This window comes from Ictidomys tridecemlineatus, chromosome 5 (genome assembly GCF_052094955.1).
Source record: "Ictidomys tridecemlineatus isolate mIctTri1 chromosome 5, mIctTri1.hap1, whole genome shotgun sequence".
Taxonomy (NCBI): Eukaryota; Metazoa; Chordata; class Mammalia; order Rodentia; family Sciuridae; genus Ictidomys; species Ictidomys tridecemlineatus.
Genome location: NC_135481.1, coordinates 179,076,706 through 179,102,640, shown reverse-complemented (window position 1 = coordinate 179,102,640; position 25,935 = coordinate 179,076,706). Strand labels below are relative to the sequence as shown.

At 38.9% G+C, this 25,935-nt stretch overlaps 1 protein-coding gene across 7 annotated transcripts in view; it reads right to left on the bottom strand.

Annotated features, from left to right (window-relative positions):
* Phf20 (PHD finger protein 20) overlaps positions 1 to 25,935 on the bottom strand; it is a 126,324-nt gene that overhangs the window by 72,539 nt on the left and 27,850 nt on the right. The gene's annotated exons all lie outside the window — the stretch shown is intronic.

The following is a 25,935-nucleotide window of genomic DNA, read 5'->3' as shown; positions in this document are numbered from 1 at the left end:
TAAAAGAAGATAAATATATACACAAGAAACTAATAACAGTGGTTACTTGTAGAAAAGAGTGGTCAGTTCAACAGATGAGCTCTTCTTTTTCTGCAGTGCTGGGGATTGAACCCAAAACCATGTACATGCTAGGCAAGCACTCTACAGCTGAGCTAAACCCCCAGCCTTCCATGGGCTCTTTCAAACTCTACCCATCCTTCTGGACTGAGAGTTGGGAAACAAACAATGTCATTTTCCAGACTCCCGTATAATTTATATTTAGCAACCAAGGTCTCTATGACCCATGCGTTAGTGGCCAGACCAAGTATACAGTGCAAGGCCTCTCAATCTTGCAAGTATATATAAACCATCAGGGGATATTGTTTAAATGCAAGTTCTGATTCAGTAGGCCAAATTAGGGTTTAAGAACTTTGACAAGGATTGGGCACGTAGCTTCATGGCCAAGCATTTGCCCAGCATACATGAGGCCCTGGGTTCAATTGCCAACATCATAAAAAAAAAGAAAAGTGTTCAAGAGCTCTGACAAGCTCCCAGTTGATAATGCTTGTGTGAGGCACTGAGTTCAATCCTCAGAACCACATAAAAATAAATAAAATAAAGGTATCATTCTATCTACTAAAAAAATTTTTTAGTAAAAAATAAACAAAAGTTGGGGTTGGTGGCACATACCTATACTCCCAGTGGCTAAGGAGGCCAAGGTAGGATGATCGTGAATTTGAGGACAGTATCAGCAACTTAGTGAGAACCTAAGCAACTTAGTGACAGCCTATTTCAAAATAAAAAATGGGCTGGGGCTGTAGCTCAGTGGAAGAGCGCTTGCCTAGCATGTGTGAGGCACTGGGTTTCATTCTCAGCACCACATACAAATAAATAAAATAAAGGTCCATAAACAACTTAAAATATATGTATATTTAAAAAGTAAAGAACAAAAAGAACTGGGGATGTGGTTCAAAGATAAAGTGCCTCTGGGTTCAATCCCCACTACCAAAAAATAAACAAACAAAAAATAAAAATATCATAAGAAGCAGCTCTCTTAAATAGACTTATATTAATCAAATTATTATTTTGGAGTAAGAAATTTTAGGGTCTACCAACATTTTCTCCCTACAACTTGGATTTACACATTTCCCTCCTTCTCCTATATCCAGCACCTAGAATAGTACTGTCATAATAAGTAGGTGCTACTTAAATGAATAGTATTTATATATTATGTCTTCTTCAAACTTCCCACTCGTGTCCTCTAAGGCAGTTTGTTCAGCATTTACCTATCACAGTACCTTGCATACACTGAATACTCAATAAATGTTCAGTAGATGAATTCTGCTCTTCCTATTCTTCCCAAAGGTCATGTGTCCTGTGAATTTTTCAATTCCAAGGTTCTCAGACTCCAACTTCCCATTCCAATGTCAGACCCTCAACAAGTTGAGGCCTCTATACTTCATGTGCATCCTCCCACAGGAATGACACTGCATGCTTTCAAATAATGGTACCGTACACACATTCTGTATTACTCAAAAAACTTAACAGAGCCAGGCACAGTGAGCATGCCTATAATCTTAGCAGCCTGGAAGGCTGAGGCAGGAGTATCATGAGTTAAAAGCCAGCCTCAGCAATTTAGCAAGGCCCTACACAACTCAGTGAGACCCTGTCTCTAAATAAAATATAAAAAAGGGTTGAGGATGTGACCCCTGGGTCCAATCCCCAGTATAAATAAATAAATAAATAACAAAAGGGATAAAAAGTCCTGAGAGTAGTCTTCTATGCCAACCCAACTGACAGCTGCTATAAATATATGCTGTCTTAACAGCATTAACAGCAAAAAACTGTTTGTATAATCTCCTGAATTGAGCAGTACAATTGTAGGAAACAAGACAGGATTTCCTAAATCTATTCCTCTCAGTAAAATGGGGAAATGGACAAAATATATCAATTATAAACTTCTTGCTCTCTCATTCATTCTGCCTACAGAGACTGATGATCTCTCTAAAATAACAATCTGTCCTAACATATAATGTTTTAATATCACCAGCAGGAGGTTTCAAAGACAGGGTCTTTGAACTAATACAGTGAATTAATTGTTACAGAATTAAATTTTATTTAATTTACAGAACCTTTCTTTGTACTGCATTCACATTCTTTCTAGGTTTTGGGGTTGAAATATACCTTTTAAATTAAAACTGGTAATTTTTAAATACCCTTACTAATATTATGCAGCTGTTAAAAAGAATGAAGCAGCTTTATATGATCTTAAAAGATATGTTTAAGAAAAGTGAAGAAGTGGCAGTGGATGGCAGAGATATAAAACAGTAATGCACTACCACTTATTTGGAGGAGGGGAGAGAGCCAATACATTCATACCTGTATTTAACTGCGTGGGCTATTTCTGGAAGGATGATCAAGCGGGTTGGCCTCTTGGGAGAGGAACTGGATAGTTAAGGAACTGGAGAGGAAGTATGAAACTTATTTTACTCAAGGTATATCCTTTTGTTTGTTTTGAATGTTGTACCATGAGCACGTATTAACTATGCAAACTATATAATTAAATATTTACTCTAAATTATCCTTACTTGGCAAAATAGAAAGTGGGAAAACTCAGGATACATTCCAAATTCTTTTGAATTGTATTGGTCAGTGCCTTCTAAAAGTCTGGGAAGTTGGGAGTCATAAAATCAAGTGTGAACTCCTAGACTCCCTACTCTGCTGCACACACACAGATCTGAAGGGGTCTCTGCATCCTTAAAGCCGAAAGCTTTACCCTCACTCAAAAGAACTTCACTGGGCAAAAAATAAAAATAATTTTTTCCTCCACTGGGCAAAGGTATTCCACTGTCTGCAGAACTGAAGAAACTACTCCAAGAGGCTTAACAGTAGCAAAAGGAGACAAAGTTTCCTCAAGAGAAACTGTTCTATCTATAAGTGTGACAAACAAGCAAGCCACTAATAGGAGAGTAGGGTACCGAACTGCATTTCAAAAAAGGAGAAGGCAGCAAAGACCATCTCAGAGATCACCCCAGTAAGACTGGGTAAATCACAATTGCTATCGGCCTTGGGAACAGCTCAGCTTCATTAGTAATAGGACTTTATTAAGTGTCTTTGATCTGGCCTGCCAATTCCAAGTCTTGGAAGAAATTACACACACACATATGTTCAGATCTCAGTCCTGGATTGAACCTAGGGATGCTTCACCACTGAGCTACATCTCCAGACCTTTTTGGTTTTTATTTGGAGACAGGATCTCACTAAGTTGCTGAAGGTCTCACTAAATTGCTAAGGCTGGCTTTGAACTTGTGATCCTCCTGTCTCAGCCTCCCAAACTGCTGGGATTACAGGTGTATGCCACTGTGCCAGGCTGATTAAACTTTAAAACCATTAACTTGAACTCACAAAATGGCTGGTAACCAACTGCTTTTATCCATGAAGAGAGTAATTTCACCTGGTTCAACCTGGAGACAACTATAAGGTTGGCTAAAGAGAATGAGGCAATGTAAAAAAAGAAGAAGTGTTTGGGCTGGGGTTGTGGCTCAGTGGTAGAGCACTCACCTCACACGTATGAGAACCTGGGTTCGATCCTCAGCACCACATAAGAAAATAAATAAGTGAAATAAAGATATTATGTCCAACTACAACTAAAAATTAACTATTAAAAAAAAGAAGAGGTGTAAATGGAATTTGTACAGGTAGAAAAGGGAACAGAATTTCAAGCTTCAATTTGTGGCTAACAGTGACTGATGATATTGATATGTTAGCTTCCAAACCAACACTGCACCTAAAACTCACATTTCTAACCAATGGGAATAGTCAGAAGAAGCAGATATTAAACACCAAAGTAGCAATAAAAGTTAGCTATGGGGGCTAAAGATGTAGCTCAGTGGTAGAGCATTTGCCTTGCATGTGCAAGGTGCTGAGTTAGATCCCACATGCATATGTTCGAGCATGCATACACAAAAGGTAATTATGGGGAGGGGGGAAAAGATTATAAATGACCAAGAGGATTTTGCTTATGCTTTGAATTTTTACAAGATTTAGGGACATATTACCTCTGTAAATAAAAATATATACTTTTACAAGTCCTGATGATTCCAGCAATTCAGGAGGCTAAGGCAGGAGGACTTCAAGTTCAAGGCCATTAAAGCTATCATTAGTCTTGGCAACTTAGCAAAAGGAGTTTCAAAATAAAAATAAAAGAGGTGAGGATGCAGTGAGACCCTGTCTCTAAATAAAATACAAATAGGGCTGGGGATGTGGCTCATTGGTCAAGTGCCCCTGAGTTCAATCCCCAATACCAAATAAGCAGAAGGAGCAGAAGCAATTGTTCTCACTGTATATATTGTTACAGTGTTTTTTTTTGTTTGGTTGGTTTTTTTTTTTTTTTTTTTTAGTTGTAGTTGGACACAATACCTTTATTTTATTTATTTTTATGTGGTTCTGAGGATCTAACCCGGCACCTCACATGTGCTAGTGAGGTGCTAGTGGAGAGCTCTACCCCTGAGCTACAATCCCAGCATCAATAGTGTTCTAATTTTTTTAACTTCTTGCTTTTCCCAGGAAAACTATACATCACATCCCAAGCATGATTATTTTGTCTCACTTTCAATACTGATACCTGTCATTTAATTTTTGTATATTACCACACAGATTAGTGCTTCTAAAATGATGTTGAAAATCAGCAGGGAGCCAAGCACAGTGGAACACATTTGTAATCCCAGCTACTTGGAAGGACTAGACAATTTAGCCAGACTCTGTCTCCAAACAAAAAATATCAAGGGCTGGAAATGTAGTTCAGTGGTAGAATGTCCCTGGGCTTCATCCAGAGTCAGTCACACACACACACACACACACACACACACACACACACACACACACACACACGGAGGAGAAGGAACAACAATCAACTTACCTACCTACTCTCAGGTCTTTTCAGAAAGTAGTCTCTTGCCTATATTTTCTAATACTTCTGTGGTTACTACTGGATCAAGTTTTCTACCTCTTTTTGAATAAATTTTGCCTATGCTAATAAGACAGCATTTGGGGGATTTGGGTTTTTAGGGCTGGAGATTGAACCCAGGGCCTCGCTGAGCTACCCTAAGCCCCCCAAAATAGAGTGTGAAATGGTAATCAGAAATCAGATATAAGGTTCAAAAATCAACCATCTTCCCTCATAAAGATTCCTCACAGGGGCTGGGGATGTGGCTCAAGCGGTAGCGCGCTCGCCTAGCATGCGTGCGGCCCGGGTTCGATCCCCAGCAGCACCACATACCAACAATGATGTTGTGTCCGCCAAGAATTAAGAAAAAATAAATAAATGTTAAAATTCTCTCTCTCTCTCTGTGCCCCCCTCTCTCTCACTCTCTCTTTAAAAAAAAAAAAAAAAAAAAAAGATTCCTCACAAGCACTTCAAGCTTAAGTCACAAACAGGATTTTTAAATATCCATATAAACACATGATTGTTAAGTACTTTATAAGACAGGGACTATGTCCTATGAATTGTATTGTTCAACAAACATTCCTGAGTTTGTATTATGAAACAGACAAACTGCTAGTCCTAGAGAAATAGATGACCAAGCAACAGGATCTCTAAGGTGGAAAGAGACTACAGAAAATTTTGGTGGCCTCATGGGATTCCCTACCTTATCTATCAGCAAAGAGACCCAGTAATACTGTCTGGAGGGAAAGGGTAAAAGAGTATATCTCTAGGATTACCCAGACTTCCTATAACCCATACCAGTGCCACATGGAAGAGAGTCACTGTTTTTCCATGGCTGGCCCGCCTGGGCTCAAAAATCTGGGTTCCTGTTGCTCTCCAAAGCACCTGAATGACCCTTTCCCCATCATCACTATCCTCTCTTTAAGCCAATGGCCTCACAGATGCTAAGCAAGTGCTCTATCTTTGTACTACATCCCCAGCCAAACTCTATATTCTCTTTCATCTATCTATCTTAATCTATTTATCTATTTTTCCATGTTTGGGATTGAACCAATGGGCAATCTACCACCAAGTTACAATCCTAGCCCTTTTTAAAATTTGAGACAGGGTCTAGCTAAGTTGGGGGGGGGGTTGGCCTTGAACTTGTGATCCTCCTGCCTTGGCCTCTTTTTTTTTTTTTTTTTTGGTGTGTGTATGTCTATGTGTAATAGGGTTCTAACCCAGGGCCTTGAGCATGGAAGGCAAGCACTCTGCCACTGAGCTATATCTGCAGCCTCTCCCCTCCTTCTCTCTTCTTCTTCTTTTTTTTTTTTTCTTTCTTTTAAACCAGAGACTGAACTCAGGGGCACTCAACCACTAAGCCACATCCCCAGCCCTTTTTTTCTATTTTTTTATTTAGAAACAGGGTCTCACTGAGTTGCTTAGCACCTCACTCTTGCTGAGGCTGTCTTTGAACTTGCATTCCTCCTGCCTCAGCCTCCCAAATTGCTAGGATAACAGGCTTGTGCCACCACATCCACCTTAAAGTACATTTTTCTATCACTTATATCCCAATCCATTCCTGAGCCAAGCCTACTTCCTCTGTTACTGTCCACAGAAGCAGCAACTACTTCAAACTTTTTCATCAAACTTCCTTTTTTACTAATCACATATTAGAAGGTTGAGAGAGTGCCTTTAGAGAAGACTTAACATTTGTATTGAACCTTCAGAGAAAAGAAGCATTTGCCAAATCTCTAATTCTCCCTAGAACGCCCAGTACATATTAGGCATTCAATAAATGTTCAATGGATGCATTCTTTTTTTTTTTTTTTTAAGGTACCCGAGATTGAACCAAGGGCCTTAAGCATGCTCACAAGTGACCTAATACTAAGCTATGCCACTGACCCTGAATGTACCTTTTTTAAAAATCACATTATTGGGCTGGGGTTGTGGCTATAAGGTCCTTGCTTAGCATTTGAACGGCCAACTTAAGTGACAGCCACCATTTTAAGGAAAAAGTTTCCTTCCCCACCCCCTCCTCAAGGGCATTTCTGAGAAAGGCTCACCACTCCTTCATACCAACCCAACCTTGAACTGCCTGCATTAGGACCCACCCCCTCTGATTCCTGCACCTCCCCCATAAAAGTCCCAGAACTCAAAGCCTGTTTTGCCTCTCTCTCTCTCTCTCTCCTATTGATTGGTATCTCTGCCTGTCTCTGTCTTTCATTTTAGCTTATCAGTTTCTCATTCTGTGCTTTCCCTTCAGTGGCTCAGTGGTAGAATGCTTGCCTCAAATGTATTAGGTGCTGGGTTTGATTCTCAGCACCGCTTATAAATGATAAAAAAATAATAAATATCCATCAACAACTAAAAAAAATATTTTTTAAATCACATTATCCATTCCAGGACCCATAAAACAAATATACACACACTCACACATTCCAAAAAGAAAAAAAAAAAAAGAATCAAAATAAACCAATGATTTCTCAGCTACCTAGGAGGCTGAGGTAGGACTGCAAATCTGCAAATTCAAGGTCAACCTGGACAATTAAGCAAAACTACCTTAAAATAAAAAGTACCAAAGGGTTGGGGATGCAGCTCAGTGGTAAAGCACTCTGGTTTCAATCTTCAGTACCAAAATAAAAAAAGTATTCACATTTGAGATGTTAAGAAGATACACCAATCCCATTAGAGGTGTCAACTTCCAAGATAAATGCACATGATGATCACCATGACAAAAGTGCTTTATTCCAAAGGTCAAAAAGTATGAAAAGTGATTAATTAGTAGTAGGGTAGAGAACTTGTCTAGCTCATGAGGCCCTGGGCTTCATCCCCAGAATCACCACCAAGAAATTCAACTTGGAAAGGACAGATAAAAAATAAATAACAACAGCTTCTACCTCAAGGCCAGTCCTAAGGAAGGGGGCATGATCCTTGTCCTGGGAAAAATCCACAGAGCACTCCTAAGCACATACCCACCCTGCTGAGTTGTTTGTCTGTAAATAACAGGAGAGGTCTGAGGCAGCAGGTGTCCCTGACTCAGTTAGGCTAGGTGAGGACCCATAGCAACCCCCCTAGCAACCTCCAATCAGCATGAAACAGGGAAAATACCTGGGATGCCAGATGACCCCCAAGTAGTTTATGGTGGTTGATAACATGTTGGGAAACCATGTAGTTTAGCACGTACACCCCTCGTGGCCTAAACCAATCAATTCAAACGAATCCCCCTCTAGTACTAACCAATCACTACTACCCAACTTATTCCTGCCATTGAATGTGCTAATCAATGTTAAGAGTTGTTGTTTGATTTTCCTGAGGTATGGAATGATTTGCTGTGTGATGTTGTGACGCATAGAATATATGAGTAAGTCAGCACTACACAGAGGAAGAAAAATACAAAAGAGGACAAGGATATGCAGGTATGGAAGGAGACAAAGGAAACAGCAACTAATTGTAAGAGACTGGGAGCTGGGCCCTAAAAGAATGTTTCCCCAAAGCAGTCCATGGACCACTGAGTATTGACAAGCACAGATCTGGTGATCAGCAAGGTCTCCATAGGGAATTTTTTTTTTTAAAAGGGGGAATCTGTTTAGTTCTTTTTTTTTTTTTTTTTTAAAGAGAGAGTGAGACCCTTAGGTCCTCCAGGATACAGCTCCCAGTGAGGCTTTTGTGTCTTGAGTATCTGTCGGATCAGGAACTCATGTGCCATTCAGGGAGAAAGAAGAAAGGTTAGGTGGGGAGAGAGATGGAGAGAAAGCAAGAAACTCACCAAAAGAGGAACCACACCAGAGAAGAGAGACACTAAGGGAAGTTTTGAAGTTGTCTCAATACTTAGAAAGGTAAAGTGAAACTACTATTTGTAATGCTAGAAAATGAATCCCTCTGGAATAATAGCTGTGATCGACAAGAGAAAGGGAGAGAGCAAAGAGGAAGAAAGGGAGGTGGGAAGAGAGAACGAGATAGAGAGGGGAGAAAGAGAGCGCGGGATTTCCCCCACCAAAAAAAAAAAAAAAAAAGAGTGAGAGAGAGAGAGAGAATTTTTTTAATATTTATTATTTTTTTTTTATTTATCGGCGGACACAACATCTTTGTATGTGGTGCTGAGGATCGAACCCGGGCCGCACGCATGCCAGACAGGCGAGCTACCGCTTGAGCCACATCCCCAGCCCTCCATAGGGAATTTTTACTGTGCTTTTTTTTTTATAAAGAGAGAGAGGGAGAGAGAATTTTTTTTTAATATTTATTTTTTAGTTTTTGGTGGACACAACATCTTTATTTTATTTTTATGTGGTGCTAAGGATCGAACCCAGCACCGTGCGCATGCTAGGTGAGCACACTACAGCTTGAGCCACATCCCCAACCCTTTATTGTGCTTCTACATAATCTGGATCTCTTTTATCACAGCTGTCCCATTGGGGTATCACAAATAGTTAAAAAGTAATGACAAAGGTCCAGGGCTAGAGACACAGGCCAGTGGTACAGCACTTGCCTAGCATGCTGGAGGGTGTGAATTTGAGCCCTAGAACTGGGGGGAAAGGGGTTGAGATATAAGATTAATACCATATATTAGAAAACTACTAAATAATTTTAGTTTGTATGTACTCACAGAAAAACTGGCATTAGACAATCACTTTCAAACAGTAATTGCAATGACTTTAAAAGATATCTGCAAGTTTAATACTCATTCCTTAAAAAGGTAGAATCTAATTATGGTTCCCTTGCATGTGGTCTCATTTCTAACAAACAAAATATGGTGGAAGTGATGGTGCAACACTTCCAAAGCCGGAAGTGCAATTCCACTTCTGGGTAAATATACAAAAGAACTAAAAGCAGAGACTCTAAGAGATATTTCTATAACCATGTTCATAGCAGCATTATTCACAATAATCAAAAGGAGAAAGCAAGCCAAATGTCCAACAGACAAATGGATTTAAAAAAAAAAAAAAAGGCACATTCTGGATAATGAAATTATCCAGCCATAAAATAGAATAAAATTCAAATATATACTATACCATGAATGAACCTTAAGGACATTTTGCTAAGTAAAATAAGCCACTCATAACAAGACAAATACTGTTTTTGTTTTGTTTTTTTTTTTAAGAGAGAGAGAGAGGGAGAATTTTTAGTATTTATTTTTTAGTTTTTGGCGGACACAACATCTTTGTTTGTATGTGGTGCTGAGGATTGAACCCGGGACGCTTGCACGCCAGGCGAGCTCGCTACCGCTTGAGCCACATCCCCAGCCCCAAGAGAAATACTGTTATGATTCCACTTATATTAGATAGCTGGAATACCTAGCCATAGAGGTTACCAGAGGATGAGGGACTGAAAAAGGGTTTTTTGTTTCTTTATTTTTATTTTGAGATGGATTTTTGCTGTTACCCAGGCTGACTTCAAATTCCTGGGTTCAAGTGATCCTCTCACATAAGCGTCCCAAGGGGCTGGGACTGCAGGAGTACACCTCCACACCCAGCAGGATTGTTGATGAATGTGTACAGAGTGTCAGTTTGGGAAGAATAAAAGGTTGCAGAGATCTTGGTGATGATGATTGAACCACAATGTGAATGAATGTACTTAATACCTCAGAAATAAACCATTAAAAATCCACTGTGCTTGACCACTCGATCACTGTGCCATATCCCCAGCCCTATTTTATTTAGAGACAGGTTCTTACTGAGTTGCTTAGCACCTTGCTTTGGCTGAGGCTGGCTTTGAACATTTGCTCCTCCTGCCTCAGTCTCCTGAGCCTCTGGGATTACAAGCATGCACCACCACGCCCGGCTGTTATGTATTATTTTAACACACACACATGCACAAATGCACTCTCTTAAATTCCCACCCTAGGAGAAACTATATGCTACGTCTTGAGAACATTCTAGATACCTTGGAAAAGTCCTCCTAGCAGGGAACTCTGACATTTTCCCAGAAACCAATACCAACTTGTCAGTCCTATGAGTGAGCCACGGTTGACTGCAAACTTGTGAGAACCTGAGCCAGAATCCCAAGTTAGGCAGCTCCTGAATGCGTGATGCTTATAGACACTTAAGAGGATAATGAAGGTTTATTGATTTAAGTCACTAAATTCTGAAAAAATTTGTTACATAGCAACAAGTAACTATCAAAGAAGCATTTTACAAGACATTTTGCTATGGTTTCTAAAAGTTGCATCTGAACATAAGTTTTTGGTTGGGGCACCACTCCTGTTTTCAAATTTGAGAAACAAATTAGTTATTAAAGGCTTGTGCTCACCAAGAAAAAGAAAGTAATGTGGGAATGTAAAGCTGCCACCAATTGAGGAGCAAGGACTACTTGCATGTCCAAAAACGCAGAAAGCCAGGTCTAATTCAAGGATACAATGTTGACTTGTATACACTGCAGGTCCTTAAGCCCCAGGAAGCCTCAAGTGATCCTCAATAAAATCAAGCTGTACCATACCTGGGAGCAGTGGTACAGGCCTATAATCCTAGTGACTCAAGAAGCTGAGGCAGGAGGATCACAGGTTTGACTCCAGTCTAGGCAATTTAGCAAGACCCTGTCTCAAAATAAAATTTAAAAAGGCTGGGGAGGGCTGGGGATGTGGCTCAAGCGGTAGCACGCTCGTTGCCACGCGGCGCTGGCTTCAATCCTCAGCACCACATACAAATAAAGATGTTGTGTCTGCCGAAAACTAAAAAATAAATATTAAAAAATTCTCTCTCTCAAAAAAAAAAAAAAAAAAAGAAGGGCTGGGGATACAGCTCAGTGGTAAAAGCACCCCTGGGTTCAATCCCAGTTATCCCCCTCCCCAACAAAAAGAAAGAAATGCTATGGGAGTGGGTAGGAACCAGAAAGAAAATAATTTCTTTTGGAAATTTCTACTCCAATTAGTCAGTATTCATCCATATATTAATAATTAATGTGTGTAGCTTTCTCCAGGGTTTATAAACTACATTTTCATAAAGTATTTCTTTTGGGCTGGGGTGTAGCTCAGAGGTAGAGCACTCGCCTAGCATGAGTGAAACACTGGTTCGATCCTCAGCACCACATAAAAAATAATAATAACAATAACAATAATAATAATAATAATAAACAAATGAAATAAAAGCATTCTGTCCATTTACAACTACAAAAAAAAATTTTTAAGTATTTCTTTTGATCCTTGCTACCATCCTACGAGATTTATGAGGGATTATTATCACTGCCCCCAATTTACATTTGTAAAAATGAAGACTCAAACAGAGCAACTAGGGCTGGGGTTGTGGCTCAGCAGTACAGTGCTCACCTAGCACATGTGAGGCACTGGGTTTGATCCTCAGCACCACATAAAAATAAATTAAATAAATAAAGGTATTCTGTCCATCTATAACTAAAAAAAAATATTTAAAAAAAGAGAGCGCACCCACAACTAGCCAGATTACAGGGCTCTACCTGTAATCTCCGAGACTTGGGAGGCAAACCTTAGCAATTTAAACCCTATCTAAAAAAATAAAAGCGGGTGGGAAGGTGGTAAAGTGTCCCTGAGTTCAATCTCCATACCAGAAAGAAAAAAGAGAGACAGAGAGAGAGAGAGAGAGAGAGAAAGAGGGGGAGGGAGGGAAGGAAAGTGTCCAAGAAGAGGAATAACCAAAATCAGTATCCAAATCTACCTTTTACTTTATACCGGGAAAAGCTTTCTGCTCTTAATTTGACTTCACATTTAAATATTCTTACAGTGACACACATCACAGAGGTGTGTTATATCCTGCTACTTAATAGTCTACCTGATGTGTAGCCCACAATTTGCCTAACTATTCACCCAGAGGTTGGAGCTCTTACATCCCAGAGGTTGGATACTCAGGCTCCTACACATTCTTTTTTATTTTTATTTTATTTTATTTTTTTAAAGAGAGAGAGAATGTTAATATTTATTTATTTATTCTTAGTTCTCGGCGGACACAACATCTTTGTATGTGGTGCTGAGGATCGAACCCGGGCCGCACACATGCCAGGCGAGCGCGCTACCGCTTGAGCCACATCCCCAGCCCCACATTCTTTTTTATATAAATAGACTTTCTACAAACATACAGCATTTATTTTGCTTCAATAATCAGACTCTGCCTCTATTCCAGGCTTGGAACACACAACAGAAGCCAATAATTTCTATGCACAAAAGTAACATTCTAAGCTATCACCAGCCTTTGGTGGAGAGAGGATAGAGACAGAAGATATATTTAGTGAAAAACAAAGAGTTGACTATTAAGCTGCAGGAAAACTGCTGTTTTCAATGCTTTAACTCTTTCTTCACCCCCTCACCACTTCCATTAATCAAGACCTCACGCTTCTAACTCAAGAATGGTCTTGAATTCATCTTTCCTCCCAGTTTCTTTTCACCAGCAACAGTCAGTGAGTACAGACGACCCCTAAACCCCTCTATTAGTTCCAGACAAAGAGATTGATACAGAACCACTCAATAAATACTCAGTGACTAAAAGAATGCTACCACTTTCCTATTCCGATCAAGGGGATCTATCTCCTGACTTAAATCCCTCCTTCAACTTCCCAGCTCTGTTCTGCCTGTGCATCCTTTGAACACACCATGTTCTTTCAAATCCTGAATACTTTTGCTGACATTACTCCTTCTGCCACCTCCAGCTCTCATCCTCACCCAAAAATTTCCTCATTCCCTATTCTCAGTTTCTTGAATATATTGGCTCCTCTCCCCCTCCATCATGACTACCTTTAACTTCTGGTTATATCAAACTCTCCACATTCACAGCTCTTGTACCCAAGAAGCTGAATGTGGCCAGGAGAGGGAGAAAAAAAAAAAAAAATCAACATGCTGTGGGGGATCACTTTACTTTACTTTATATATATATATATATATATATTTTAGTTGGGTACAAACCCTTATTTTGTTTATTTTTATGTGGTGCTGAGGATGGAACCCAGGGCCTCCCACTAGGCAAGGACTCTACTGCTGAGCCACAACCCCAGCCCTGTGGGGGATCACTTTAAATGCAAACATTGCTTCCCTCTATAGAGGAGGGAGCTGGCAAAAGTGGGTAAAAAATAAAAGGCCTTCTGAGGTGTCCAAAATTAACTATATCTTCATTTGGATGATGGTTACAGAGGAGTATGCATGTGTAAAAGTTTATCCATAAAGCTTTACTCTTTAAGATTTGTATATTTTATGGTAAATTATATATCAATAAAGCATTTTTTTGTTTTGTTTTGTTTTTTGGTACTAGAGTTGAATCCAGGGATAATATTTTATTTTGAGACAGAGTCTCATTAAGTTTCTCAGGTTGACTTCGGATCTTCCTGCTTCCTCAGGCGTCAAAAATCAATGGGATTGTAGGTGTATGACACCACACTAGGCTCAATAAAGTCTTTTTAAAATAAAATCCAAATGTAATACATGCCTATAATCCAGCAATCTGAGAGGCTAAAGCAGGAGGATCAGAAGTTTGAGGCCAGCCTGGCCAACCTAGCAAGACACTGTTTCAAAAAGGAAAGCAAGACCAAGGCCAGTGGTGAACATCTGCAATCCCAATTACTTGAGAGGCTGAGGCAGGAGGATCATAAATATGAGGCCAGCCTGGGCAACTTAACCAAACCCTGTTTCAAAATAAAAGGGATAGGAGCCAAGTTCAGTGGCACACATCTGAAATCCCTGTGATTAGGGAAGCTAAGGCAAAAAGATTACAAATTTCAGGCCAGTCTCAGCAATGTAGGAAGACCCTGTCTCAAAATTTAAAAAAAAAAAAAAAAGGACTGGAAATATAATATAGTTCAAAAGTATAGCAACCTTGGGTTCAATCTCCAGTACCAAAATAAATTAAATAATTAAATTTATTATTTTTATTATTTTTAATATTTTTTAGTTGTTGATGAATTTTTATTTTTTATTTATTTATATGTGGTGCTGAGGATCAAACCCAGTGCCTCACATATGCTAGGCAAACGCTCTACCACTGAGCCACAACCCCAGCCCCATAAATAATTAAATTTAAAAGGGCTGAGACAAGCCAGGCATGGTGGTGCAGGCCTGTAATCCCTGCTATTAAAGAGGTTGAGGCAAGAAGTAGTTTGAAGTCAGTTTTGGAAATTTCATAAGATTCTGTCTCAAAATAAAGAGCTGGGGATATAGCACAGTGGTAGAGTGCCCTTGGGTTCAATCCCTAGTATCAACAACAACAAAAAGTCATAGAAGCCAACTGAAAGATCTTCCAAAGGAACAATATGAGCAACAAAATAAAGTAATACTGGAATATAAACCAAAGCATAAAACAAATATCTGAGTACATATTAATATAAATAAATTAATGGGGAAATTTTTTAAATTAAAAACAACCAGAAGAGAAATTTTAAAAACAAAAATAAATACATATACATACATATATACATATGGAAGTGGAGGAGAAAATCGCCTGTTCAAATAATATATATAAATATCCTCCCTGAAGATAGATCAAAACATTCCACTTTATAGTGTGGGCCACATATGGTGATTTCCAAAATGTGTGGGAAGCAGGACAAGAAGTAACTTTACAGTGGAGAAACTGATAAACACTCCTCAGCCAGATGACCAACATGAATATCACATGATAAATCACATATATAATAAGTACTTTGGATAAGATGTGATTACATTGGCACTTTATATCTGTGGTCTTCTTCAAACCCCCAATCTAATCTCATCTAGCAACAAATGAGTAACTTGGCTACAAAAGTCATATTTGTGAAACATTCTGAAATTCCCACACATGAAATTAACTGTTCTCCCCCGGGGGTTTTTATGCTTACTTTGTACAGAGTAAATACCCCCTCATGATATAATTAATTTCAGGAACTTTATTTTCTATTCTAGATGCAAGACTCAGCATGGTATCAAGGCCAGACACTGTACAGGATTTGATGGCACACGCCTGTAATCTCAGGTATTTGGGAAGTTGAGACAGGAGGATGGTAAATTGGAAGCCAGCCTGGGCAATTTAGGGAAACCCTGTCTCAAAATAAAATAAAGGGCTGATGGTATAATTCAGCAGCTGAGCTTAGCATGTGCAAGGGCCAGGGTTCAATTGCCAGAACCAAAATAAACAGAACAGAGAAAAAAGATAAAAGAAAAAAACAAAAAAACAACCTAGCATGCTTAGAAACCAGACTACCTGTATTTAAATTCCAAATTTAGCCAGGCATGTGGCACATGCCTATAATTCCAGCAGTTTGGGAGACTGGGACAAGAGGAAAGATGATCGAAAGTTCACTGGCCAGGGACCAGGGGCTATAGCTCCACAGCAGAACGCTTGCTTGCTAGCACCACATAAAAATAAACAAATAAAATAAAGGCATGCTGTCCATCTACAACTACAAAAAAAAAAAAAAAAAAAAGTTAGTTCAAGGCCAGCATTGGCAACTTAGCAAGACCCTGTCTCCCAAAAAAAAAGGGACTAGGGATGTAACTCAAAGTAAAGAGCACCTGGGTTCAATATCAAGATCAAAAAAAATTTATTAATTAATTAAATCCCAAATTCACCACTTACTAGGCTGTTTAACTTTAGGAAACTTACTTAATTACTGTTTCCTCATATATAAAATGGGAATAATAGAACTGCCCAATTTATAGTGTTGTGAGATGTTCCATAAAAAGCCTGCCCTGGTACAAAGTAAATCACTCAATAAAGGTGAATCATTTGCAAAGACAGAAGCAATGAAAACATACAATTAAGAACCCTTGGCCAGGGCTGGGGATATAGCTCAGTTGGTAGAGAGCTTACTTCACATGCATAAGCCCTGGGATCAATCCCCAGTACCAAAAAAAAAAAAAAAAAAAAAAAACCTTGACCAGGGCTGGGGTTGTTTGTGGCTCAGTAGTATAGTGCTTGCTGAGCATGCCTGAGGCACTAGGTTCAATCCTCAACACCACATTTTAAAATAAATAAGTAAATAATCTAAATAAACAAAATATTGTGTCCATCTATAACTTTAAAAAAATTTTAAAAAAGAGAACCCTTGGCCATAAATGCTACAGCCAAAACCAAATACCCTAATCATCTCCAAACTTTTTGAAGGACTTTTGTAATTTTTCTTCATTCCATGATACTCAATGGAATGCCTGACTCACAGCAGACATTCCAATTCTTGTTAGTGGAAAGCTCAGAAAAGAAAGATTACTTAAAAAAAAAAAAAAAAAGTATGAGTTTGTCGTGATGAACCCAGATACTATGCATAACTATAAAAGCCATATAAAAAGAAATAAAAGAAGGAAGTGAGGAAGATTACTATCAAGGCCGAGACTAAAGACTACTAAGGAAGTCGAGACAGGAGGATTGGAATTTTGAGAACAGGCTGCACAACTCAGTGAAAATCAGTCTCAAAATGAAAAGGGTAGGTGGGCACAGTGGCATGAGTGGCATGAGCCTGTAATCCCATAAAATCCCATAGGCTAAAGCAGGAGGATCCTGAGTTCAAAGTCAGCCTCAGCAATTTAGCAAGGCCCTAAGCAACTCAAAGAGACCCTGTCTCTAAAGAAAATACCTTTAAAAATGGCTGGGGCGGGCTGGGGATGTGGCTTAAGCGGTAGCGCGCTCGCCTGGCATGCGTGCGGCCCGGGTTCGATCCTCAGCACCACATAAAAACAAAGATGTTGTATCCGCCAAAAACTAAAATAAATAAATAAATATTTAAAATTCTCTATTTTTTTTTAAAGAGAGAGTGAGAGAGGAGAGAGAAAGAGAGAGAATTTTTTTTTTAATATTTATTTCTTAGTTCTCGGCGGACACAACATCTTTGTTGGTATGCGGTGCTAAGGATCGAACCCGGGCCGCACGCATGCCAGGCAAGCGCGCTACCGCTTGAGCCACATCCCCAGGCCCTCTCTCTCTCTTTAAAAAAATGGCTGGGGATGAGGCTAGGGTTGTGGCTCAGTGGTAGAGCACTTGCCCTGCATATCTGAGGCACTAGGCTCAATTCTCAGCACCGCATATAAATAAATGAATAAAATAAAGGTCTGTCAACAACTAAAAAATAAAAAAAAAAAAAAAATGGCTGGGGATGTGGCTCAGTGGTCAAGCAACCCTGGGTTCAATCCCTGGTACCAAAAAAAGAAAGGATCAGGGAATCTAAGTGGTAGAGCACCCTGGATTCAACAGGAAACAAAAGAGGGAGGAAGGAAAAAAGAAACAAAGCAAAAAAGAGAGCTAAAAAAGTTTTTTTTTTTTTTTAGGCCAGGCGCAGTGGCTGGGGAGGCTGAGACAGGAGTCCTGATCAAAGCCAGACTCAGCATCAGTGAGGCACTAAGTAACTCAGTGAGACTCTTGTCTCCAATAATATACAAAAATTGGGCTGGGGATGTGGCTCAGTGGTTGAGTGCCCCTGAGTTCAATCCCTGGTACCCCCAAAAAAATAAATAAATAAAGATCCAAAACTCAGATTTTTAAGCCCTTTGTACATGAAATGGATGGAAACTATGATCAACTTAAATGGAAATGTACCGAAGGACCAGGAAAGCAATAGACAGAAGAAGTTTTTCACTGTATTCATAGTAAGCACATGCAAGGCCAGCCTACAGCTTAGGACAGATGGTGTGCTCCTGACAGATGACAAAAAGAAGGCGGAAGGCACAGGCGGGGCAAGCAGTTTATATTCTATCCATGAAGAATCTTTACTGGGAAACTGCAGCCAGTCATGTGTTAGCATTTCATACATACAACTCTGGACATGAGCAGGGCAGGCAGGATTACCCACACTACTCAGAAGGGAATGGACATGAAAGCTTACCCACAAGAGGAAGCTCCAAATTTAGAACATGGATCCTTATCCATATTCCACAGCCTGCTTGATGAGATGACATGAGAAAAACTGCCTTGTGAACTAACAACCTCCACAGAAAATATAAATCTGTTTGGCTTGTTTGCAGTGCTGGAAATGAACCCAACTCATGCCCATTCTACCACGGAGCTACATCTCCACACCCTAAATATTTTATTTTTAATTTAATTTTTTTTTTTTTTTTGGTACTTGGGATTGAACCCAGGTTGCTTTACCACTGAACCATGTCCATAGTCCTTTTTATTTTTTATTTTGAGACAGGGTTTTGCTAAGTTGTTGAGGGTCTGACTAAATTACTAAGGCTGGATTCAAATTTAGAATCTTCCTGCCTCAGTCTCCTAAATCTCTGGGATTACAGATGTGTACAGGTGTGTGCCACTATGCTTGCCATCCTTTTCTTTTTGTGTGTGTGTGTGTGTATGTTTGTGTGTATGTGTGTGCTGAGAACTGAACCCAGTGTCTGAAGCATTCTATGTGCTCTAGCACTGAGTAACAACCCTCACCTCAAATGAGTATTTCTGTCAGAGATTAAATGAGACAGCCAATGTAAAGCAATTAACATCATATCTGACACAGCGAATTTTGAGATGTGTTAGCTGTCATTGCCATTATTATTTTAACAGAAATATTGTATGTGCAGCATATAAAGGTGAGAGGAAAAACTAGGCTTCTGTATAAACAATGCAAACAAAATAAATCAAATATATAGTTCTATTATAAATATGAAGTATAAATCCAGAGACCCACACACCCACTCTAAGCAACATTTGCTTTCTATGAATCCCACCCCCTAGTAGTGGGAATTGAATCCAGGAGCACTCTACCACTAAGCTATATCCCCAGCCCTTTTTAAAATTTTATAATAATTTTTACATTGAGTTAGAGTCTTGCTAAATTGTTGGAGCTGGCCTTCAACTTGAAACCCTCTTACCTCAGCCACCCCAGGCACTGGGATTATAGGCAAGTCCCTGGGATTACAGTCCTGCACCACTGCCCTATCACTTTCCATGTATTTCTGTCACATGGGTTTTGAAAAATATAACCATTTTTATGTTTGGGTTCTCGGTTTTATTTTTGTTTTTGTTTTTGCAACTAGCAACAAATCTAAAAAATAGGGAACAGCAGAAAAAATACCATCAGGACAAGAAATGAGAGGCATGTCTGGTGACATGACATCGGAGTCAGATGAACAGGGGTTCAAATCCTAGCTCTACCACCCACTAGCTCTATAATTTGCAATGACGGACTTTTACCTCTGTGAACCTCAGTTTCTTCCCTCATTTATAATTGGAAACAATAAACAACCATATAGCTTGTTGAGAAGATTTAATAGATAAGCTATACATGGAGAGTAAGACATAGAACCATCAATAAATAGTAGGTCCTTTGTATAATAGCTATCTAATTCTGCAATAGTAAAAACATTTACTATTTGGGATATAGCTCTGTAGATCAGTGTGGATCAGTACAAGGTCCTGGGTTCAATACCCAGCACTGAAAGAAAGAAAAGAAAAAAAAATCTCTGGTTGGGGGTAAAACTTAGCGCTAGAGTTCATGCCTAGCATGTGCAAGGTTCTTTGACCCAGTGAACAAAACAGATAGCACACCTGTGCCTGACTCAAAAATATACCTATCACATTCTCATCTATAGCTTAGTAACCAGACCCAGCCACAAATCCATCAGAACCTAGTGCCATTACCACAATTTCCCAGGGTCAGGACCCAGCTAATGACTGAAAGAACAGGCATCTCTCTTCTTGGAAGATGGGTCTTTTCTGACAGAAACTTTGGCTTAAGAATTCCACATATGCTCTGCCAAAACTTTCTCACGTTAAACAGAAATTACAGGGGACTACTGTTTTGAAATAATTCTTGCATTAGGCCCCAACAGGCCAGGCTAAAAATTGAAATAGAATCACAACTTCACTTTGCCAAGTTGAAAATAAGAAATCAAGATTGGATTTCTTATCAAATTTATCAAATAGTTCAATTTCAATAGACATGAAAATGAAATTCTTTATGCCATAATCCTCAGACAGAACAGGTAATCTGAAGTAACGATATTAGCCAATCAGTGATTGTTCTATTATTCTGTCTACCTGTACTGCCTTAAAAGGAAATCAGCTGAAATGACCAATCTGCTTTTTGCTTTTGCTTTCTTCAAAACTTCTCTGCCTACAAAAGTAACTCTTTTAATCTGTCCTTCAGAACACTTTGACTATTTTATGGAATAAAGTATTGCTGGTTCTAATTTTTTTGTTTGTTTTGTTTTTTTATGGTGCTGGGAACTGAATCCAGGGCCTTGTGCATGCAAGCCAAGTACTCTACCAACTGAGCTATATCCCAGTCCTTTCTGTGTTTTGTTTTGTTTTTTAGGTTTTTGATGTTGTTGTTTTTAGATAAGGTGTCCCTAAGTCACCCAGGCCAGTCTCTAAATCGTGGGCTCAAGTAATCCTCAAGCCTCTCACCCTCTGAAGCAGCTGGGACTACATGTTTGTAGGTTGAGGCAGAAGGATTGCATATTTGTTCAAGGCCAACTGAGCAACTTAGACCTTGTCTCAAAATAAAAAAGCCTAGAGATGTAGCTCATTGCTTGCCTTGCGTTGTACGAAGTCCCTAGTTCAACCCAAAGAAAGAAAAATTTTAAAGGATGAAAAATATTTAATTTAAACTGTTATAATTTTGTCCTTTCACATATATTACTGAACTGTAGTCTAAGACTTTTCCTATCTTCCTACTCTATATATCCTCCATTGGGTAGGATTTGGAAGGCAGTCTGAAATCTTTCCTATCCTCTAACCCGCTTCCCATTTCCCCCAATCAATTTTCCCCAATTATTACTCTATTGCTTTAATTTTTTTTTTAAATTTTGTGGTACCAGGATTGAACCTAGGTGTACTGCTGCTGAGCTATGTCCCCAGTCCTTTTTTCATTTATTTTAAGACAGGGTCTTGGGCTGTGGTCATGGTTCAGTGGCAGAGTACTCACTTGGCCCGTGTGAGGCACTGGTTTCGATCCTCAGCACCACACACCAATAAAAAAATAATTTTTTTTTTTTTAAAGAGAGAGTGGGGAGAGAGAGAGAGAATTTTTAATATTTATTTTTTAGTTCTCGGCGGACACAACATCTTTGTTGGTATGTGGTGCTGAGGATCGAACCCGGGCCGCACGCATGCCAGGCGAGCGCGCTACCGCTTGAGCCACATCCCCAGCCCAAAATAAAATTTTTTAAGATTAAAAAACAAAACAAAACAAAAAAAGGGTCTCAGGACACTGCTTAAGCAGACCTCAAACTTGTGATCCTCCTACTTTACTGTCCAGAGTTGCTGGGAACACATAGGGTTATTTGTTTTACTTCTTAGAAAACAATCTAACACACTATCCCTCACTGACCTTGCACTCTAGTGGAGAAACATTGATGAATAAACAAAATAATCAAATCAAATATTACAGGTTGGCAAAGGTATACATGAGAGAATTATTTAGGGGGTTAAAATTGTTTTGTATCCTATTAGTGGAATTGCAGACAAGAAACTAAACATAGGCTGGGTACAGTGGTGCATGCCTGTCACACCAGCAACACTGGAGGGCTGGGGATGTGGCTCAAGTGGTAGCGCGCTCGCCTGGCATGCATGCAGCCCGGGTTCGATCCTCAGCACCACATACAAAGATGTTGTGTCCTCCGAAAACTAAAAAATAAATATTAAAAAATTCTCTCTCCTCCCTCTCTCTCTCTCTCTCTCTCTCTCTTTAAAAAAAAAAAAAAAAAGAAAGAAAGAAAGAAAGAAACAGAGAAAGAAAGAATTAAACCCAGTGTCTTACACGTGTTAGGCAAGCAATCTACCACTGAGCTACAATCCCAGCTCCTCAGTCCTTTTAATTTTTTATTTTGAAATAGCGTCTCATTAAGTTGATGAGAGTCTCATGAAGTTGCTGAGGCTAGTCTCCAACCTGTGATCTTCCTGCCTCAGCATACTCAATTGCTGGGACTACAGGCATGTACCATTGTACCTGGCCCAAAAGAAAAAAATCTTAACATTCATTCAGTATATTTGTTAGTAATATTGTTATTGTAACTTTGAAACTATTTAATGAAAAATGTAGAATATAAAAATAGGTAAAAGCATGAATAAGAACAAAAATTTGAGCAGGAGTTGTGGCTTAGAGGTAGAGCACTCACCTAGCACGTGTGATGCCCTGGGTTTGAGCCTCAGCACCTATATATAAATAAATAAAATAAAGGTATTGTGTCCACCTACAGCTAAAAAAAAAAAAAAAAAAAAGAAAGAAAGAAAGAAAGAAAAATTTTCAGTGTAAGAGTAAAGAAAGACAGCAGAACATGGTGGCACATCCCAGTAGGTTGGGAGGCTGAGACAGGAGGATTGCGAATTCAGTGAGACCCTGTCTCTAAATAAAATACAAAATAGGGCTGGGGATGTGACTCAGTGGTTGAGCGTCCCTGAGTTCAACTCCTGGTACATCACTACCCCCCAAGAAAAAATGAGTAGATAAAAACAAAAATAAAAATACATAAATTCCTGGCAACTAAACCTCAATAAAGCTAAAGATACATATATAAACATACATATCTTGTATATATGTATGTAAATATCTTGTATATATGTACGTAAATGTTAAAATATCAAATTTAAATTGAAGATATTAAAATGAACTCATAGTTTTTCAAAAAATCTGTTTCTTAGCTCCATCCACTGAAAGGGGCTTAAAGTGACACCCAGAGTCCAGAGTTTAATTTCTAAATACATCCCTTGGCATCCAGGGATGATTAATTTCAGGATCCCACTTATCCCAAAATACGTACATACTAAAGTCTGTTTTCAAGTTCCTTATATAAAAATGATATAGTATTTGCATATAATACACACACACACACACACACACACACACACACACACACACACATCCTCTGTATTATCCTCTCCTCTCCTATACTTTGAATCTTCTAGATTTCTTATAAAACTAACCTAACATAAATGCTATGTAAATAAGTTTTATACTATACTGTTTGGGGAATAAAGACAAGAAAAAAGTCTCTACATGGTCAGTACAGATGCTTTTTTTTTTCCCCAGATACTTTCAACCAAGACTGGCTGAATTCGAAGATATGAAACCCATGGATACAAAGGGCCAAAAGTACTATTTCCTAACAAAAGGAACCAGACTCTCTTGGGGAACTTGCTGAATCTAGGGTCAGGGACACAAAAAGTGGAAGCTATGCCTGGGGCTTCTAGGAGTGCCAGAAAAGATAATTCTCAAGGACGAACATGACTATGTAAAAAAAAAAACAAAGGAGCTGATTTATAAAACTTCCCATTACCCAAATATGGGATAATTTTAGAACTAAAAACAATGAATAGGGCTGGGGATGTGGCTCAAGCGGTAGCACGCTTGCCTGGCATGCGTTCGGCCCGGGTTTGATCCTCAGCACCACATACCAACAAAGATGTTGTGTCCGCCGAGAACTAGAAAATAAATATTAAAAAAAAAAAAAAAATTCTCTCTCTCTCTCTCTCTCCTCTCTCACTCACTCTCTTAAAAAAAAAAAACAAAAAAAAACAATGAATAGCCAGGAATAAAGACACGCACCCATAATTTCAGTGTCTTAAGAAACTGATAATGGATGATCACAAGTTTAAAGTCAGCCTCAGAGACTTAGTGAGACCCTGTCTCAAAATACAAAATAAAAAGAACTGGGGATGTAGTTTATTCGTAGACTATCCCTGGGTTCGATCCCCAGTATTGAACAAAAATGAAAGGAAGAGATGTGTCTTCTTCTTCTTCTTCTTTTTTTGTAGTTGTGGATGGATAGCATGCCTTTATTTTATTTGTTTATTTTTATGTAGTGCTAAAGATTGAACCCAGTGCCTCACACTGAGAAGAATCTTCTTAGAAAAGAACATCAACTATTGAAACATAGACAGGAGACCAAGTAAAAACAAAGAAAAAGAATTACAGGAGAAAAATCACGATTTTCCCACCTCCAGTTTAACAACTTATTAAGGCAAGGATCATCAAATGATATTAAAATCTTTAGGAAGATGGTGTGGGGTAACAGTATATTAACATGAACCAAATATACCTTCAGGTTATTTTCTACTTGCCCAAGGAAAAAAATACCTTTATAATGGTGAGAGATGGTGGTCATTACCTTATCCAAGTAATACACAGAACAGTGGGTCTATCTAGTTTTGTGTCCCCTGATGTGACATAATATGAAACACATGGAATTACTATTGAGTCATTCTATTTAAAAAAAAAAAAAATGTTTAGAGCTGGGGATATAGCTCAGTTGGTAGAGTGCTTGCCTCAGAGCATGCACAAGGTCCTGAGTTCAATCCCCAACACCACCAGAAAAACCCAAAAAGTTTACTCTGAAGTCAAGGCCTCACTTCCAGTTTATAGGAAATATAAGAGAATACAGGAAACAACCAGGAGCCCTGGTGCACATTATAATTCCAGCAGCTCAGGATTTCAAGTTCAAGATTAGCCTCTTTAACTCAGCAAAGCCTTAAGCAATTTAGGGAAATCTTATCTCAAATTGAAAAATAAAAAGGGCTAGGGATGATATGGCTCAGTGGTTAAGCACTCCTGGGTTTGATCCTAGTACAAATAAATAAATAATAGTAAAAAGGACTGGGTATCAAAAAAAGAAACAAAAAAACAAACCCACCATGATAAAACAATGTAACCAACTAGGAATGTGGAACATTCTACAAAACAGCTGTCCAAAACACATAAAATTTACTAATGCCATGAAGCAGGGAAAAGAATAATAACGGAGCTGGGTCTGGGGCTCAGCAGTAGCGCACTTGGTGAAGCACTGAATTCAAGTCTCAGCACCACGTATAAATAAATAATAAATAAATAAGGGTCTATAAACAACTTAAATAGTAAAAAAAAAAAAAAAAAAAAGAATAATCATGGATGAAAGCAACCAAAAAGACAAAAAAATACATGTAATATGTGAACCTTGTTTGGAAAAAAAAAAGTTGTAAGAGACATTCTTTACCAGGAGAATCTGAATACGGTCTGGATATTACAAGAAAACTGACAAGAACATTAAGACCAACCACTGTGTGACACTGAGCAAATGATTTCATCTCTCTCAGTTTTTTTCTTACTACAAAAAGTAGATTCACAGCCAGATGTGGTGGCTCTCACCTGTGATCCCAGCTACTCAAAAGACTGGATCTAAGATTTGAGACCACCTAGCAAGCTCCTGT